The sequence below is a fragment of the Lontra canadensis genome, unplaced genomic scaffold (genome assembly GCF_010015895.1).
Source record: "Lontra canadensis isolate GAN:19392208 unplaced genomic scaffold, GSC_riverotter_1.0 scaffold39, whole genome shotgun sequence".
In the NCBI taxonomy this organism is placed as follows: domain Eukaryota; kingdom Metazoa; phylum Chordata; class Mammalia; order Carnivora; family Mustelidae; genus Lontra; species Lontra canadensis.
The window spans coordinates 13,640,420-13,661,389 of record NW_022631033.1 but is presented as its reverse complement, the minus strand read 5'-3'; the positions used below and the strand labels follow the sequence as shown (position 1 = coordinate 13,661,389).

Below are 20,970 nucleotides of genomic sequence, written 5' to 3'. Positions count from 1 at the left end.
TTAGATAACAGAAATTCTGAGGGCTGGAACTGGAGGTCCAGACACTGGCAGATTTGGTGTCTGATAACCTGCTTTCTGATTCATAGCTGGCCATCTTTTCACTGAGCCCTCACAAGGTGGAAGAGGGCAAGGGGCATTTGTGAGATCTCTTTTATTTTCTTCTAATTTTAAAAAAGATTTTACTTATGTATTTGAGAGAGAAAGAGAGACAGATATCGACAGAGAGCACAAGCAGAGAGGAGAAGGAGAAGCGACTTTCCAGCTGATCAGGGAGCTCAGAGCAGGGGTCCATCCTTGGACCCCTGAGATCATGACCTGAGCCGAAGGCAGCCGCCCAGGCGCCCCTGTGGGGTCTCTTTTATAAGGGTGTTAATCCCACTCACGAGGGGTTCAGCATCTCCCATAAGCCCTACCTTTGATACCATAATATCAGACATGGGTTTAAGCATTGAGTTTAGGCTTGAATATGAATTTCAGGGAGACATAAGCAGTCAGTCTGCTGCAAATGCTAGAGAATAAAAGGGTTCAAAGAACTGGCAGACAGGAAAGAAGAGGTGGAAACCTAGAAAAAAAACAGAAAAAAATAAGAAATAGAACAAAATAAGGCAATATAGAGAAAAAGTAGAATAAAACAAAAGAGCAATTTGAATCCAGTCAAATAGATTTGTGGGAATAAGGAGTGTTACTTTTAAAAAGAATAAGAGTGGGGGAAAACCCATCAAGCTTGTTAATAGATTGAGCCAAACATTCCCCTTTGCTCCTCAGCTGCAACGGAGAATTACCTGCTGTGCTCACACCACGGGTCCTTGGCCGTGACCTTGTGGTAGAGCCCTGAGCTATTAGCCAGGCAACATTGCCAAAGGTGGGGAGGGCGGGTTGCAGGCAGCTACCTGCTGGTTATAATTCCGGGGCAAAAGAACAGATGCGCTGACTCCCACAATATCATGTGCATGGCACAGCATCGCAAAGTAATGGTTTAAGAAAACGGTTCATAAAAAAGTGCTTATTACAAGGATTTGTAGATTTTAACAGGGTATCTCAGTGGCACTACCATTATCGCAGGTAAGGTAACACGTGTTCTAAGAACAAGCCAAGCGTCCGTTTTGCAATTACACTCTAGTAGGAGTTAGTACATACTAGTGCCTGTATTTATTCCTTCAACCCCAAATCTTTCCTGAGAGCCTGCTGGAGATGAAGGAGACGCAGTTTCTGCTCTTCTGGGGCTTGCCATGTTTTAGGGGAGATGGGGCGCTTGTCTACACTACCAGGCAGACAGGGTTGAGCACCGTGAGCAGGAACTGCATTCTATGGGGTGGACCTCGGGCATCCACGGGCACCCCAGGAAAGCTCTGAGGACAAAGTGACACTTAGGGTGAGCTGGAGAATCAAGGAGTCAGTACGCAGGTTCCAGTGAAACACCTGAGCTGGCCAGGGGTGGTCCTGGGGTTCCAGGATGCCCACAACCTTCCCTTCTCCTCTGGCTGCTGGCAACGTGTAAGCAGTAAATGAGAAGGGAGCTGGTCCAGCCCCTGGGCTCCAGGCACAGGGGAAAGGAGTGTGCCATCTCCCATGTTCCAAGGAACTAATCTAGTCATATAGACTATCTCCATAGTCAAAAGCCACTTCACTTATTTATGAGTAATTGGAAAGGGCTAGTAGAAATCTTTTCCTGGGCAACTTCAGGATCTCCCACAATACAGAACCTCCTGTATTGAAATCACCAGCATTCCTAATAGTCTTCCCTGTTCACACTCACCGTTGACCATTTTGAAAGTCCTGTTTCCTAGTGAGCTGGGATCGCGAGGTCTCCCCATTGGGGCTACGTGGTCAATGATAGCCAGGAATTTGCCCTGCTCCTGGGCTCCTAGAGAGTTCCACTGAGACGTTCCCTGGCCTCAAGAACAAATGTGCCTAAAGCAATCAGGGCTCAAAGACTGACAACAGATTATGAACGTGTCTTTAAAGTTGCTCATGAAATTTTTGACAAACCAAGCTATATGAAGACGTTGGTCGTTAGAAGACATTTTCAAGGTCTTTGGTGGCCCATGATCCAGAACTTGTTGCTTAAAGTCCTTGGGCTGATTTGTGATGACGTGGATGGAACTAGAGGGTATCATGCTTAGTGAAATAAGTCAATCGGAGAAAGACAACTATCATATGATCTCCCTGACATGAGGAAGTGGAGATGCAACATGGGGGGTTTGGGGGGTAGGAAAAGAATAAGTGAAACAAGATGGGATCAGGAGGGAGACAAACCATAAGAGACTCTCAATCTCACAAAACAAACTGAGGGTTGTCCGGATGTTGGGGGGGAAGGGGGGAGGAAGAGGGTGGTAGGGTGGTGGACATTGGGGAGGGTATGTGCTATGGTCAGTGCTGTGAAGTGTGTAAACTTGGCGATTCACAGATCTGTACCCCTGGGGCTAATAATACATTATATGTTAAAATAAATAAATAAATAAATAAATAAATAAATAAATAAATAACTCTGCTGAAAAGGGAACTTGAGCCCCACCCTAGACCCAGATTTCCAGGCCATTTATACGCTCATTAAAGTCTGAGGAGCCTGGTTTAGATCAAATTACAAGGGAGACATAAATCACTCTCCAAACTCCCAGTAAGATTCCCTAGCAGAAGGAAAGCCAAACATTACTCTTTTGTTGACTCTAATATTAATGTTGATACCAAACAGTCAAGCAATATTCTAATTATTTTCCATCAATATACAAGATTCTCTTAGTTCCCTGGTTCTTCTTCAGTCCTCAGAAAAATTATTGAGGAAATTGAGCCTGTGTAGATTCAAATTAAGCTCTGGTTTACAATTTCCATACTATGAAATTGTATCAAAAGTCAACAAAATATTTCTGATTGTACGATTATGAAAAGTAAAATAGTACCCTAAAAAGGCCTTAGCTTTCCACATCTCATTTCCCTCATTAAATGACTGGATATTTGTGAATAAGTATCATTCTTATTTTTATGATCCAAAGACAGATGATTAATGAACTCTACTGATAAATATGGAATTTTAATATTTATAGACATCTGTCACTTTACATTTTAAGATGGTCTTACCATATGTGCTGCTTTCTTTTAATTCCACTAATTAAAGTTTATGAACATATACTGTGAAAATGTAGCTGTGACATTGTGAAGTTGATTATCTGGAAGCTTTCTTACTGATAAACTGTCTATTTTTTTTTTTTTAAAGATTTTATTGATTTATTTGACAGACAGAGATCACAAGCAGGCAGAGAGGCAAGCAGAGAGAGAGGAGGAAGCAGGCTCCTTGCTGAGCAGAGAGCCCGATGCGGGGCTTGATCCCAGGACCCTGAGATCATGACCTGAGCCGAAGGCAGCAGCTTAACCCACTGAGCCACCCAGGTGCCCCTAAACTGTCTATTTTTTAACAGGGGAATTTTTACAAAAATGAAGCTTGTCTTAGAATCTCCTTCCTTTTTTGTTAAAAAAAACTGGTGTACACTTTTCAGGTCCCTTCAGCCTAAAAATATGCTCTATGGCCCTGGGTAGGTGGCTGCACTTAGATTTTACCTATGCTTGGTGTATTACTTACTATGTGAAATGTACCAGTAATTCACCAGAACTTTTGCCTAATAAGGAAAGCTCATCAATCCTAATCTTCAGTAACTTTTTAGCTCCTACTTCCACTCTGAAGACCCCTACACAGGTTGAGAAATGCCCTTCCAGCTGATTTTGTTGACTACCAAACCCAGCATCCAATTCATTACTGTCTGGTTTATGTGGGTAGAGTTGTTTTTCTCTTTTTGAGCTTGTCTTAAATATTACCGCAGATTGAATATGAATCTCCAAATCCAGATTGGATTTGAATCAACCCTTAAGCATTGAAAACAGTAGACACATTTCTATTTAAGCTTTAGCCATACAGACAACAATTTCTAACTATTTTTTTCTTTCTTAAAATTTTTTAGCGATTTCCAACTATTCTTGAAAAGTCTCTTTTGATGTAGGTGAGAGAAAGAACTCAATTGGTAGACTAAATGTACAAATGGAAGATGGCCAGACCATATGTGAAGATAAAATTGACTTATAACCAGCAGCAAGTAGCCCAGGAATCCAGCCCCACCATAGGTGAGACTCATAGGAAGTCAGACTACTATCTCTAGTAACAGTGCAGGAACTCTGTACCAATTGGTCCCAAATGGCCAAGACTTCCTAACTTACAGCTTCCCCAATTCTTGTTCCTGCTTCCAACTTGAGACCAACCAAAGAAAGGCCAACCAAATATGACCCCTAACCAAACACACCAAATGCCCTGCTTCTGGTCAACCCACCTCCAACAGCCCCATGCCAAGCCTGAAACTTTCTATTCTTTCCACTATCAGGCTTTCCCAATCTTCTGCCTGCACGTGAGTCTGCCAAAACTCAAGTGATGATGGCTGCCCCCCTTGATATGGTCGGTTCGGAATAAATCCCCTTCACTTATTCTCCTTTGGTCTTTATTTCTGCACAATCAATACAGTAAGTATATATTGAGTGTCCTCTATAGAGTATATACATATATATTTTTTAAGATTTTATTTATTTGACAGAGATCACAAGTAGGCAGAGAGGCAGGCAGAGAGAGAGGAGGAAGCAGGCTCCCTGCTGAGCAGAGAGCCCAATGCGGGGCTTAATCCCAGGACCCTGGGATCATGACCTGAGCCAAAGGCAGAGGCTTTAACCCACTGAGCCACCCAGGCACCCCTAGAGTATATTCTAAGAGTATATTCTAAGAGTCCTTTAAGAGTATATTCTGCTGGAGAAGACCTAAGATCTAGACTCAGCAGAGCAGACAATCTTGTCGGGAAGCTAATATAGCCAAATGATAATATGTAAAACTGAACAGTTTTTAAAAAACATTTTTTATTTAAATTCAATTAATTAACATATATTATTCATTTCATAGGTAGAGGTCAGTGATTCATCAGTCTTATATAACACTCAGTGCTCATTACATCCTGTGCCCTCCTTAATGTCTATCACCCAGTTACCCCACCCCCCACCATTCTCCCCTCCAGCAACCCTCAGTGTGTTTCCTATGGCTAAGAGACTCTTATGGTTTGTCTCCCTCTCTGGTTTCATCTTGTTTCATTTTTTCCTCTCTTCCCCTATGATCTTCTGTTTTGTTTCTTAACTTCCACATATGAGTGAGATCATATGACAACTGTCTTTCTCTGAATGATGTATTTCACTTAGCATAATATCTTCTAGTTCCATCCATGTCCTTGCAAATGGCAAGATGTCATTTTTTTGATGGCCAACATTGCACTGTATATATACACCACATTTTCTTTATCCATTCATCTGTCAATGGACATCTAGGTTCTTTCCACAGTTTGGTTATTGTGGACATTGCTGCTATAAACATTGGGGTACAAGTGCCCCTTCGGATCACTATATTTGTATCTTTAGAGTAAATCTCCAGTAGTGCAATTAATGGGTCATAGGGTAACTCTATTTTCAACTTCTTGAGGAACCTCCATACTATCTTCCAGGGTGGCTGCACCAGCTTGCATTCCCACCAACAGTGTAGGAGGGTTCTCCTTTCTCTATATCCTCGCCCACACCTGTCATTTCCTGACTTGTTAATTTTAGCCATTCTGACCACGTGAGGTGGTATCTCATTGTTCAAAGCTGAACAGTTTTTGAGATAATAGTATAAAATCATGAGGCTGATTATCATAAACCACAAGTGATTTTTGCTATACCATGAACTCCTTTAGGGAGGACACCACGAGTTTATCATTTCACAAAATTCCCAGATTGGCTTAAGCAGAAACAGGAAGTTACTATTTTCCATAGCTAAGATGCCCAGTAGGGTATGGCTTCCAATGGACCTGACTGACAGAAGGAATGGTGTGGCAGGCTTCTCCTCTCTCCAGTTCTCCCCCTAGTTGGTTCCTTTCTCAGGTGTTTATAGTGAGAACTCCTGATCCTAGTTCCCCAAAGCTCTGGTTTTCCTAAACCCCAAGCTTGCAAGATGCTGCAAGCCTTCCATCTTTGGAGCCCAAATTCAATAAAGAGTGCAAGCCTCTCTTTCCAGAAGCTTCAGCCAAGTATCTTCCTGTCCTTTTGGATCCTCTAGGGTTAAATCTCCAACCCTGAAGCAATCATGGGTCACATGGGGCAGGTGAGTGGAAAATGGCAATTGCCTTGAGCCTATGTGATCTCACTCTTGTTGTCAGAGGTGGGATCAGCCTCATGCAAAGTCCATAAACAGACTGCAGCAGAAGTGGTTTTTCAAAGGATGCTGAAGTCGTATTTCCAGAATCAGAGAACACGGAGATGGGAAAATAAAGTCTTGCAATCCTTTACTCAACAAAAAATTCTGAATCGTACATACTTGTGCTGTTCAGACAGGGTGCCGTGCTTTGGGGATTCAGAGATACGCTGTTCCCACCACAGAGGAACCCGTAATAATAGGGTGGAGGCAGAAAGAGAAGTATACAGATATGAGAGTGTCGTAAGCTCTGAAAGAGGTGTGCAGGGGGCTCTCTGGGAGCACAGTAAAGTCATCTCTTCTAGGGCAGCTGTGAGAAGGAAGAGAAAGAGAAAGATGGGGGTGGGAAGGGGCGAGAGATGAAGAAAAACTCTCAAAAAGAGCTGTTGCCTGAGCTGAGTGTCGTCTGTCTGGAGTTGTTAGCCTGGCATGTGTGGGGCAAAGGCATTCTAAGGGGTGAGAGTGTCCTCAAATGCACCCAAACCTGAGGAATGGGTGGCCCATTGGGGAATGTAAGTAGGTCAACGTGACTATAGAGTGTGGCGAAGGAAGGGGGCGTTTTGAAACCTAAATGAGCGAGCAGGACCCTCGCCATGGAAGGCCTTTCATACCCAGGGAGGAAGACTGGATTTTATTCCAATGGCAGAACAAAGACACTGAAGGCTTTCTAGCAAGTTTATGTTTTAGAAAAATTACTCTGCAGAATAGATGGGGGGTGTGCTTTTGGGAAGTGGGGGGTGGGAAGGAAAGGAAGCAAAAGATGGGTAGAATCTGTTGTGGTCAGACAAGATGAGAACATGAAATAGGTGAGTACCAAGACAGACAGTGAGGAAGGGATAAATATAAGAAATAATAAAGAAGAAGGAACAACAGGAGAGTTCAGGGTATCTATGGCTTTGTATGGACCCATCCCCAAATGTTGCTGCCAAAATCAACAAACTGATTTTTTTTTGTTCAGTTTTGGTAGTTTGGGAAGTGGCTGGAGGACACAGATCACCTCTGTTCTACTTGGCCTCAGCTACAGTTCCTTGACTGAGGGCTGGAGAACCCACTTCCAAGGGGACTCGCACCCATGGCTGATGGGTTAGTATGGGCTATCAATTGGGTTGAGAGGTTGAATGTAAGACCAAGGAACCAACTTTTCTAGCTTGAGATGAAGTCGAGATGACACAGTCTTTGGTTCTGTTCTTTCTGTGTTGACACTCATGCTATTTCCTCCTACTCTAAGCACCATGTTCTGGTGCATCCTTTGACCCTATGGAATGGAGCATCTCCAAGGTAGGGGTCACTCTGTCCTTAGTTGGAATGTCCAGAATCTGAAACCAACCTGATTCCTGACAGGTAAGAATTTAAGGAGTTCCAGCCTGTTTAGATGGTGTAATATCTTCAATTCTTTTTATTGATCCATCCACCCATTCCAAAAAATACTTCTACTTGCCTTCATTTTGCCTAGTAATATATTTGGTAAGACCTTGCTGTGCTGACTTTTAACTTGATTCAGTAATTGATTCTTATATCTTAGGCCCAAGGTTAACCTTGAATGCTACTCATACCCAGATTTCTAGTTTCAAAGTTCCTTTTTCTTCTTCGACCCAGGATCCCAGTTCCCCTGAAATCCAGGCTTTACTTGTTCTTATCAATTGGGGATGGAGGAGAGTTCAAGTCCTGTTTCTTAAGCTCATGGGGTCTCAATTACGTCACATGATCTTTAAGGTCCTCATGGTCTTTAAGCTTCTGTGAATCACTGACCACATGCTTTTCTTCAAACTTTTGGCCTCTGCCCAGTTCTCCTGATGTTTGGCTGTCCCGGCTGCTTCCTAGATCTGTCTGCTCTGATAAAATTTACTCCAGTTCTCAGAAACTTGTGGTTTGGCCCACTTCCTTGGCTTATCCTGGATTCACATATGTTGGAGCTGTGGACACCTCTAGTTAGAAATGCTTCTTGCCTTTCCACATAAGGAAGTTATTCCAGCCCCCAAGTGGGGCCAAGTGGATGTGGGGAGATGCATCATAAAGACAGTTCCCGCTCTTGAGGCTTGTTTGACATAGGGACAGAAACAGAAAGCACAACCCTAGTTAACATGCTGGGTAGAAACATCAAGGAGGGCCAGCTAAAGCGATGGGGGACTCCTTTACCTCTTGTTGGGAACAGACAGCTCTGTTTCAGTGACTTGTCTTCCCAGAGTTTTCTTTCTTTCTTTCTTTCTTTCTTTCTTTCTTTCTTTCTTTCTTTCTTTCTTTCTTTCTTTCTTTCTTTCTTTCTTTCTTTCTCTTTCTTTTTTTTTTAAGATTTCATTTATTTATTTGAGAGAGAGCAAGAGTGAGAGACCACAAGCCGGGGGAGCAGCAGAGGGAGCAGGAGAAGCAGCCTCCCCGCTGTGCAGGGAGCCTGATGTGGGGCTCGACCCCAAGACCCTGGGATCATGACCTCAGTAGGAGGCAGAGGCCCAACTGCCTGAGCCACCCGGGCATCCCCTGGAGTTTGTTTACATCTTTCCTCACTCTTCTTTTTCCAGTGTTTCTTCCCTCTTGTCTGGGATGTCTTCCCTGTTCCTAGCTTACTGGTCAAACACAGACAAAGGTGCTCTGAGCTCAGAAATGAGTTGCCAGCTTTTCCACAACACTGGTGTGTCTCTGAGTTCATAGTCTCACACAGCTCAGCCAGGAAACCAGGATTTAAGCTGGGACAGCCTTGGGGGGACAGTTTCAACAAGAAGGGGTCTTACTGGAGGCAACCAAGGTGGTTCCATGCTAAGTGAGCTGGGTGTGCAAATCTAAGGGGTGAGGAGAAGACAAACACGACCAGAAAGGTAGGTTTGGGCAAAGGAGGAGAGCTAGCTTTCCAGCGACACAATGAATGGAGAATATGTCCTAGACCCTCATTTTATGCTGGCTCACTGTGGAGAGAGCTCCCCTCACGGAGTGATTCATGGACACTTCCATGTGTGCGTCAGGGACTGGGGCAGTGACTTCAAGAGCTTTGACTTAAAGAGTGATCCCTCTATATTTATGCTTTTGATGTACATTTCTGCTTTCCATCACACCCTGAAAGCCCATGGAGGAAGGCACCAGTCCTCTCTCTTTGTGTTCCAACATTTAACCCAATGCTCTCAACAGACAGTTCTTTTCTGTGACGTGAAAGAAAAGAACCAAGAAAAGTTGATTTGGTAGGAAAATAAATTCAGGGCTTCACTAGGAAAGGAACAGGACCTTATGGCTTATAATGGGGTATCTAGGTAGACGTGCTGGAAAACTCTAAACAGTGATATTCCCCTGAAAGCTGCAGGACAGCAGAAGGAACACGCCTCCCCCCCATTGTCTGGTTGGAAGACAGTGGGTCCCCTTTGCCTGAAGACTATGTGATAAGACAGTACCTTCTCGGAAAGAGAGCTTGTCTTCCTCAGGATCTGCCACTTTTGCTCCTGACCACAAGATCCATAATTAGGGCCAAAAATTAGTGTGACTTGGGGTGAGCTAACCCTTATAAGGGGAGACAAGGATATTAGAGCAAAGCAGGTGTAGATCCTGGCTGACGCATCTAGGCAGGAACCATGATTCTGCCTGGGAGTGAACTGTGAGGGGCTGGATCATGGTGGGGAGTGGGAAGCTGGCTAATGGGGAGTTTGTCAGTGTGGGAGCTCTCTCCCATCACTCAGGATTTAACTCCTTGTCAAGAGCCCCAGGAGTCGGGTCTACTACCCTGCTTGAATAACTCTTAGCAACTTGGAGAAAACATTGGCCTCTGTACAATGAACAAAGATGGCGGGACTGCCTGGGCCAACTCTGGAGGAAAGAATCAAAGACTGAGAGTAGTGGGTATGCTGGAGAGGTCTCTTCTATAAGGTCAGCTGACTGGGTTTCTTGGGAGGACACTTCATTTCTGGAGGGGGTCAGGAATGCAGTAGTGAGAGGCACCAGCACCAGCATCACTAACAGTCTCAGCGGTGGCTCCTTCCGCAGGGCAGGGCTGACAGCTGGAGATGCAGTTACAGAGCTGCTCTCTCTGGTTGCAGTAAGGGTAATGGAATCTTCACAGTAGCAGAGGCAGAACTTAATTGTCAGGAGCTAGATGGCATGTTTGCTGTAAGGACAGTAAGTGTGTAATGACAGCTGGAGTGGAGGGCTCCCAAGAGGGTAGTCTGTAATGGCAGAGTCTGTAGGGACTCTAGAGTGGCTAATAGAATGTGGTGTTTCTAGGGGCAAGATAAGTGGGTCTTGCTTAATATACTCAAAGTCTTTGTACATTTTTAAGCTTTAAAAAAGAGATCAAGATCGGATGATCAGGAGGTCAAAGTCAGCCATCTCCCATGGAAAGTTACAACCTCTTGCCCAATTTCAAGATCTAAGCTGGTTCTCAATCCAGAGCTCACTGTCTGAAGTAGAGGCCAGGTCCCCGGCAGGAAGGCCCTGTGTCTACGATATATCCTGCATGTATTGTATGGTACTGATTCCCTCCATGTTTCCCTTGGAAACTAGGGCTAACTATACACTAGAACCATACACTAGAAAAAGGGGGATATCTGGGTCTTTCCAGGGCTCCTGAGAATAGCACTCGAGTTGACACTGATAGCCAGGGAGCCAAAGGTCATTGTAGCTTCCCTGTTAGAGTCAAGAAATGTGGTCGTCAGAAAATAAAGTCCTTGATGAAGTCTGTCTCCATACATTGAGTCCATGTGTCCTGCCCACCTGCTCACCTCCACCTCCCACCGTGCAATGGTTGTTTCCTTGGTTCCAGGGTCCATAATCAGGTTAACCACAATTGGCAGCTGGTAGAATCTTCAGGATAGTTCCTTGACTATGGAATAAGAACTATCATAGAAGGAAAGACCAAGTGGAAGCCCTTCTGGCCACGAAAGTAAATACATCATTTCAGAGGGATAGCAGAGATTAGTGCCACACTCAAGGATTCACATAACTCAAAGACTGACCAGACAATTCAAAATGGCATCCTCCTTAGAACCCCACTTAACCCACCAGTCTAACCCCTGCGAAATCAGGATGGATCATAGCAGATGATAGTGGATTATCACAAACTTAACATGTAATACCCCAATTTTAGCTGCCATTCTGGATGTGGTATCTTTATGAAAGCAGATTAACTCAGACTGGGAATACGGTGTGCAGCTCCTGACCTGAAAAGTATATTCTTTCACTACCTATCAGGAAGGAGGGCCAGTTCTCATTCCATGGGAACCAGAGTACACTCTCCCTGTCTTGCCCCCAGACTATGCTACGCTCCCACTCTAGTTTATTCTGATAAGATTTCAGTTTTTCAGGAATCGCAGTGAATATTTGAAGGTTGGTCAGCTAGTTCTGCATATTAAGATAGGATCAAGACCTAAAAAATAGGACAAGTTTTTTAGCTGGTCTATGTTCTCTGTTCTGTGGGATGCAAACTCAAGAGGCTGTCACGGTTGAAGCCCTCAGACTGAGACTTTCAACTTAGGAGGTGGTAGGAAATCTATTTCGATGAGTGGGGGGAAAGCCCTCCTCCGGAAATCACGTGTTTCTAGAGTCTGCTCAAGGAAGTACTGTTGTTTGTAGCGGGCGTGATGGCTTCGAGGTTACTTCAGGGAGTTGGAGCGCTGGCCATGCAGGCTCTCAGGGCCCACAGTCCCAGTGGAGTTGCTGCGGTGCATACCATAGCATCTGGAGGTGGTGTTCTTACTAATGACCAGGCGACTGGGCTGGAGAGGAAGGTCATGATGGGTGCCAGGAAGGACTGGGCCCATGCAATATGCTAGCCCCAAAGGCAGCTGCAGGCACCAAGGAAGACCCTAATTTAGTCCCATCCATCACCAACAAGCAAATGACTGCATCTGCGAAGAGGACAATAGTACCATCATCGGGTTCTAGCTGCACAAAGGCAAGGTTCAGCAATGCCCTAGTTGTGGAGCCCATTACACGTTGGTGCCCCACCAGTTGACCCACTGAGCCTCAAAATGTGCTGTGAGGTTTCTTCTTTCCAATAACGACTGCCCATTGCATTGGCTCCTTTCTCCCGTATGAAATTATATATATATATATATATATATATTTCTTTGAAATTGCTGGTAATGAGTCACTGGAAATTATAAAATGGTTGCTCACGGTATTAATGAACTTAGGGAAATTGTTTAGAGACTTTAAAATCTTGTGTAATCTTCTTTCCTTAAATCACCTGTGTACCCCAGTGTGGAAAGGCAGTGTACGCTCACTGTCATTTTATTCATACGGTGTATGCTTTGTGCTGGCAATTTGAAGATATCTACATATTTCACTATTTCCTTCAACACTTAACTAAGGTAAAATGCATCTGTCCAGCAACTGTTTCCCAGAAATAAGATAAGCAGTGGACAAAAACTAGCTAAATTGTCATTTAATTGGTTAAACCATCGTTAAAGAAACAAGAAAATGCCATTTTATGTGGTGTGGATTTTCAGAGATAAAGAGAATCAAAAGCCACAAAGAAGGAGTTTCCCGTGGTTGGACCATGCATCTACCAGGAGCAGATTCGTGCTCTGTTCCTCAGAGCTCTTGTCCAACGGGAAAAAAAGAAATGTCTGCGAGCAGACAGACCTGGCAGGAGTAACTCTCTCACTTTGTCTGTCATCCATCTTGTAGGATGTCCCCCAGTGGCCTCTGAACAAGGCATTTTGCCAAGAATTTTCCCCTTCCCCCGTAATCATAACATCGACCATTAACTCGGAGGCTGGTTTTACGTTTCTTAATGGTCGTGTCCCTGACACCTGGGACTGTCACGGCCTCTTCTTTGCCTTTAGGGATAAAACTAAACAGCTCCATAGTTAGAAAGCAATATTTTGCTTTTCTTCCAGAAAACCTTGTATGGATGTTTCGAAAGGTCACTGGCTTCTTTGAAAATGATACAGAAGATTTGATAGCTTTGTGTTGTGCGACAAAATTTCAATGTAGACAGTGCACGAGGGACAAAGAACGAGCAGATTACTAGTGGAACAAGTATTCAATTTTCAGATCTCATAATCCTAAGTTTTATTCACCCTTGTCTTTTTTCAAGGCTTGTGTGAAGTCATGACCTTCACAGATCCACCTGTCCCACCATGCGCAATTTCACATTCTCTGTTCGCCCTGGAATCTTGTGCTGTCTCTGTAGGGACAATGTTGTTCTGAGTCGTCGTTTGTACGTTACTATTTCATTATGGTTTTTCTACTTCAATAAGCCATTCTGAGTCACCAATCCACTTTTGTGCAGTGGAGCTAAAATGCAACATGTGGGTAAAAACACAAAGGCATGTTTAATTAACTGAGCGGTACCATGTCAATGATTTGGAAGCCCGTAAGCCAGAAGATGGTATTTCCTACTGACCGGGTGGTGTTCCCTCCGAAATGATCAACACAGTTTGTAGCACATGGGCAACCTCTAAACTCATGATATTTTTAGTACTTTATTGGCATTTCTGTGAAAATCCTAGTTTAGCTTACATTTAAAATTTATGGCATGTATATGAACAAAATTGGTTTATAACTTTTCCTCTGCGGGCTGCTTGATAGACCGCTAAGGATGACCTGTGGTCTGTGAGCCACACGGTTCTGCGGTTTCTGCCTTTTCCATCCCAGAGATTATATCAGGACCTGCCTGTATTTTTAAAAGATTACTTTTCGTAGTTGCCTTTTTTACATTTAATTCTCCATTCCTGGACTTTATTTTGGCTTGATGAATAGATAGGAGGATACCTTCATGCCCAAAATGTTACCTTATTAACTTAGTATTATCGGTTAAATACTTTTCATTTTCTCCCCTTATTTCAAATGCCACACCTATCATGTAGACTTTCTAAATATCTTAGGCACAATTTCATGGGCTCCATTCATAACAGCCCTGCATGTGGATCTTTCTTTGCTTTCTGTTGTCTTCATCAAGCATTCTTTTCTTACTCCTGTACCATACAGCCTTATGGAAGCTTAATATGTTTTGATATTTGGTCGTGCAGAATTCACTTGACGTTTCACCTATTTTTAAAATTGTATTGGCAAATTTTATTCTTTCCTAAGGGGAATGTATGCATGACTTAGTGGGTTTTTTTTGTTTATTTGTTTGTTTTTGGTTTTAGTTTTTATTCACAAGGCTTTGGGATATGCGGGGAGCATTCTGAAGATAGAAGATATTTTTATTTTTTTTTTTGGTCTTTTTTCTTTTTAAAGATTTTATTTGTTTACTTAACAGAGAGAAAGTGAGAGAGCACAAGTAAGGGGAGCAGAGAGGGAGAAGGAAAAGCAGGCTCCCCACTGAGCAGGATACCTGACATGGGGCTCGATCCCAGGACACTGAGATCATGACCTGAGCCAAAGGCAGAGGCTTTAACCCAATGAGCCACCCGGGTGCCCTTCTCATAGACTTATTATTACTACTCACAGGCATTCTATTAAATGAAATAAAAAGCATTATCTCATTTTTGACATCTAAGGTGCCATGCGATAGTGTTCCCAATAGGAAACACTATAAGAACCCCTTCATACTGAGACTCTGTTTTCCTAGTCTGGGAGACTGAACATAAGGAACTCGTGGAGATATCACCAATCATTGTTATAGGCCAATATTTTTTCTCCAGTTGACTGTGGAAATACTGCCACAATATGCAAATTAAAGTAATTACGATTCAGACTACATTTCTGGGATGCCAAAACTGCAATCGGAGGGTAAAAATTCAGTCAACCAATCAGTTTCTTTGTCTCTGTGATTTTGAGCAATTTTTCACATCCTCGTCCCCTCCCCCACCCCCAGCTAAATTAACCAATCAGCAAGCTCAGTTTGGGCACAACTTTCAAGTAGCACCTTATTAAAATCACACATCTAATAGAACCTCTGGGTCTTCCCAAGCATTTGCACACTCTGTGCTAGAGTGTCAGAGCAAATGTCTCCCAGATCCAGACGGTTCACGAAGCATCTTGTGATGCAATGATCTGAGGCAAAGGACCCATTGGTGGCTTTGTATTGTTAGTAGTTAAATATGATTTGGCTTCTGTAATCAGAATTCGTAAAACGAAAACAGAGCGGGTACTGTGGTTCATACTTGTGCCAAGTTAGGTTTCTCTGTGGACTTCAAGAGTTTTTTTTAATGTTGTTTTATTATATTTGTAATTAGCCCTTGTGAAGAAAGACTCTTTTAGATTCTGCAGTGATGCATTGCAGATTTCATTATAACAAATATCCATGACCCCTGGTGCCTGACTGTAAACAATGATAGTTACTAGCCTCATTAGGAGACTAGCAGATGGCTTATAAAGTCCTCACTGGAGTTTAAATCCATTGGTGGCTTGCGGTGCACAAATGTTTATCTTTAAACAGTATAAAATATGTCAGAAGGGATCTGGGTTCTGTTTTCATTAGTATTAGTGTATTCTGATCCTAGCAAGAAAAATTTCTTTGATTACATTTTTTGTTTGTTTGCTTGCTAGCCTACTCTATTTGAAGTGATTCTCAGAATTCTTTTTTCTGTTTTTTTTTACCTTTTAGAAGAACAAAATTTTTGTTAACTTCTCACTTTTGTCTTTCACTATTTTATAAATCTTTATCACATTCCTACTATGGGCCGAGCTAAAACATGAGCGATGCAATGATGAATACAACATTGTAGGTGCTCAATAAATATTTACTGAAAGAAACTGAAGTTGGAAGTTAGTTTTATTCTGGGGCGCCTGGGTGGCTCAGTGGGTTAAGCCTCTGCCTTCAGCTCAGGTCATGATCCCAGGGTCCTAGGATGGAGTCCTGCATCGGGCTCTTTGCTCAGGAGGGAGTCTGCTTCTCCCTCTGCCTCTCCCCACTGGCTTGTGCTCTCTCGCTTTCTCTCTCTCTCTCTGTCAAGTAAATGAAATCTTTAAAAAAAAGAAGTTAGTTTTATTTTGTATAATAATGCTTTCCAGCTAAATAGAACTTCAACACTATTTTCTAGACATATTATTTTTGTCTACAAACATTTCTTTTAAACCACAAAGTGTTAGAAATTGGAGAAGGTATCCCATGCTGAAGACCACTCTTGGTCCAATATATATGAAATTCTCAGGAATAATAGCTACCCAGATAAGATAATAATAACAATGGCGAAACATTAATTAAGCATTTACTGTGTGTCAGTATTTATCTGTGATAAGAACTTTAGTACCTCAATTCTGTAAAGTATAATCAATCCATGGGGATGGTCCTACTTTCCCATTTTACAGATAAGACTAAAGCTTAAAGATATTAATCAAGTTCCCCAAGTTCTTCCAGTGGAAGAGCCCAGAGTTAAATGGAGGCAACCTGATTCTAGACCCCATACAAATTTTAATCCTTATGCATTAATTGCAACAACTTTTACATCTAGACATCCACATGACTACAATGTCTATTCCCGGCCAGCATCTTCGGGGAGACTACATTTCTTAAGACTTAACTGTTCAGACTTTGGAGCCTGCCTGTTAGGTTAAATCTTGCCTCTGCCATTTAAAGCTGTGTGACTTTGGGCAAGTTACTTGACCTCACTGTGCCTTGTTTTCCTCATTTAGAAACTGGAGATAATTATAATATCCACTCCTAGTGTTGATGTGAGGATTCAATGACAGTATAGGCAAAGCACATAAGACAGCATGTGGCTCATAATACATGCTGTCATGATACATTTAGCTATCACCACTATTACCGTTACTGTGTTATTAAAGGGTCAGTCACTCCTAATTGAGCTCACGGTGACCATATAGCGTCGCCCAGTGTTGCAACTTCTGGCTTTTAAAGAGAAGATGGGAATCTAGATTTTTTCGAAGTGTGAGCTCTTGCTATTGTAAAAATGTCAGCACCTAAAGCAAATTTTCAATACTGTTGAGCGAGCCAGAGAAATTACATCTGTGGGTCATTGTCAGCCCACTGTGGCTGGGCTGTGACCTTTGATGGAGGAACAGTAGCAGAGACCCACAGAATGAAGGCCAGAGAATGCAGACATGGGGGTGGGGATGTCCTGAGCCGCTTGGAATAGCCCAGCTGCTAAGCACGTCTCTGGGGGACTGGGTCACTCAGCACCTAGTTGTATGGGCTTAACCTGATACAACCGGCTTGATCCACTCTACCGTGTTTCTAGTCGGTAAGACTTCTATTAGGTACCATATTCCTTACTTACCCTTCTTCCCTTAAAGGTGATCAATTTGAGTCAATTACTTAAAAACAAAGAAAAAGTGAATCGAATGATGAAAGAAAGTTATAAGATTTCCATTTCCAGAAACAAAACTCCTTAATTCGTCCACAGAGAAGGTTCCGCTTGGAGTGACTAAACCAGTGTTCAAAATTTCCTTGGAAATCCAAGGACCATATGCCGATTTCCATTTCTATGATGGTTATTCCCGAGTGCCTAGGCTCTGTCACAATATACTGTCTTGCAGGGGACCCCACTTAACTATTTTAAAAATACTATCTGAATCGAATTTCGTTCATCTGCCAGGTGTACCAGCCCCTGAGTCCTTCATCCCCTGGCTGACAGCCGTCCCAGCCAAAGTCACTCTGGCCTGAACTCTGGCCCCCTGGGGCTGTTCCCAACACCTGTTCCAGCTGTTCTAGTAGCTTCCCAGGGATGCATTCCAGCTGGCACAAATACCCTGAGATAGGTGTGTGGTTTGAAAAACCCAAGTCATGGTTAATGACTATTCATGTTGACTTAAAGAATTGCATAAATAAAGGGATTCATAGGATTAAATAAAGAACACTGTGGGGTCAGAGACATCATGAAAGGAAACAGAGTGATGTGTGGGTGCCAACCACACCTTTCCTCCATGGTATTGTGTCCAGGAAGTCTGCCTCCACTTATCACTCAACAGGGACAAAGCATGCACAGTGGATGCCAGTCTCCCTCTTCTCTGTTGAAGAACATCACGCCCAGCATTGCGTTTTGATGTGAAATAATTTGTTCTTTTCGTTCGTAAATTGATTTCATCCGTAATTTCCTACCATGTTCCAGGCACCATGGGGGCGGGGGCGACAAAGAATTTAACAGAGAGCAAGGTACAGTCCCCGGAAGGAGAGGTAGACAAGTGAAAACACAATGCAGTGGGGTGAGGGCTAAGAGAGGGGGAAATCAGGGGAGGCTTCACAGAGGAAGAGGCATCCATCCCCTTTATCTTCCTGTGAAATCAGGATCTTCAAATGCAGCTAGCTCTGCTGGTCCGATGAGAAGGCAGAATGGCCAGCCCTGAGGTCTCCGGCAGCTGGGAGTGAGAACTCGAAGGAGGGATTCCCCGGGAGGCAGTATGATGGCGCAGCCTCCTCCGTGCCCTGCACCTCCCCAGGACAGGTGCTACCTTCGCGGCATAGCGATGCCGCCCCATGGGTCCCGCGTGCACCGGGGAGGGCACCTCACTTGCTTTTTCCCGACCCCTCTCCTCTTCCATCAGTCTCGCTTAGCTTTGTTCTCACGGCTGGCTCTTGCCCTGGACTCCCTTCTCTTTCCCCTTTTGCTTCCCTCTCCGTCGGGGCACACACTTGCCTTCCTCGGGTGGAGCGTTCCCCTCTGTTTCAGGGTCTGGGGATGGGGAAGGGGTTTGCTGGACCCCAGGTTGCAAGGCGGCTGCTCTTGGCTGCTCACACTCTGCCATCTTCAGGAGAGGGGCGGCCTTGCAAGGGGATGCAATGGGGTGTCTCGCCCGCAGGAGGAGGAGAAAACAAGCAAGCGTCCCAAGAACGCAGCCCGGCTTCGGGGCTCCGTTCTTGGGACGCTTGCTTGTTTTCTCCTCCTCCTGCGCTTAGTGGAAGAGGAAAGCCCTGTCTCTTAGGCATCTGTCCTGGCCTGTCTCGGTTCTGGGTGTGGAAGCGAAAGGTCAGAAATAACAAGGGCTCCCCGGCAGCCAAACGTCCAGCAGTTACACTGTTCAGACGGGAAGGGCTCCATGAATAGGTCAGACTCAGAACACGATGGTGCTGGCTTGCACTTGGAGAAGTGAGCAACTATTTTGGACTAAGTCTTTTCTTAAAATAGGGAGGCCCAATGGCTGGGATTTGGAGAAAGACCACGGGTTCAGTCGAAGGTATAACGTTCTGGCTTGCCAGCAAAATGCTGTGAGTGAGTGAGGATGGGGAGTGGGGGAGGGAAGAGCGCTCGGGAATTAATGACGAGTTGGAGGGAAAACAAGAATAAAAGACTTGGTATTCAATTTCCATTCCCTTGAAACCCACTGCCCTGTGGGAGCCATCCATAATTAATGATATTACCATGCAACAGTAGGACTATCTCGAGATATGCTAATATTGATGAGCGCTCTTTCATTTTTATGGCACTTTTTCAAGTATGCCAAAAAACATTAAATGTTCATAAAAGAAAATAACTTGGCTTAATCATGACTGATCTCATACCTGAAAATGGTCCATGGTACCACAGGCTTACCAGCCATCTGCGCTCATTGGGACAGTCCCATTTTTCACTATCTGACTTCCCAGATGTCTGGACGTTCCAGATAAACCCTTGGGTTTGGGTACTGGTTTTTACCAGAAGCAACTCTTGGGAGAATAAATCCAATTTGCTTCCAGAAATACTCCAAGGAAGAAAATGGACGGTGGTAAATAAGATGCTGAATTTGTCCACCGATGAGTATTTATTGTATCAAGCAGTACCGACTGACCTCTTGAGCTTAAAATTTCTCAAACTGTGGCTTACATAGAGCAGACTACACAATAGTTGAAGTCATAGCTCCCACTGCTCAAGCCAACTGTGCTGAAGTTTTGCTGCTGAAAAGCAGGCAGGGTGCAAATCTCTCTACGCTTACACCTTTTTAGAGGGAAATAGGTTTCTAGTCCTTTACATTTATTTTGTTTTTAAAAATATTTTATTTTTTTATTTGAGAGAGAGAGAGAGAGAGAGCGAGAGCGAGCATAAGCAGGGGAGAGGCAGAGGGAGAAGGTGGTTCCCTGCCGAGCAGAGAGCCCGATGCGGGATTAGATCCCAGGACCCCGGGATCATGACCTGAGCCGAAGGCAGGGTCTTAACCCACCGAGACTCCCGGGTGCCCCTGTTTCTAGTCCTTTAATAAATAATTCTAGTTAGTCTCTCTCCCAGCAAAAAAAATCAATAGGAAGCATAATGAGGAGGAAGCCATCACCTGACAAGGTTGAAGGGTAGATTGGATGAAGTCTGTGGCAGGTGGCATTTGCTCATGAAACACTCCCAGTGATCCCCTGCACACTCAGCCCCTGTCTACTCAGGGGGTAACCAGTTCTAGGCCGAAGTGAAGTGGATGGGTGTCCCTTCTGGGTGAGGGCTTTAAGAGTGAATGGGAGTTTTCTGCTCTTTATCTCCGTGTTCCCAGAAGCCCTATGTGGACTGAGGGAAACCAGCAATTTCTAGCGGCCTGACCCAATGATACGGAAGACACCATTCTGGGGAGTCACCAGCCCCACAGTGGACTTCATGGGAACTGGAACTGAACCTTAATTAACCCCAAGTCACCGAGATTTCAGGATTTCTTTGTTACCTCAGCGTATCATCACTTATATACACTGTAGACTAAAACAAAAACAAAACTACAAACCGGTAAGTATTTGTTGTGCCCCTGTTACATACAGGGGGACATAATAGTGAATTCTCTCCCTGGGGAGTGTTTTCTCCCTGGGAAACTCTGACTCAACCAGTCACTGTTCCCAGGGATGCCCAGACTTGGGCGGCTGGTGATAATCCAATTCAGGAAGATTTGTCACTCACCACCCACTGTCATGGAGGAAGCATTGGCTCTGGTACCAGAAACTCAAATTAGCTTTTGATATT

At 43.9% G+C, this 20,970-nt stretch overlaps 1 pseudogene; it reads left to right on the top strand.

Moving 5' to 3' along the window:
- Positions 1-11,793: 11,793 nt before the first annotated feature.
- LOC116874950 lies at positions 11,794-12,175 on the top strand (annotated as a pseudogene).
- Positions 12,176-20,970: the final 8,795 nt, after the last annotated feature.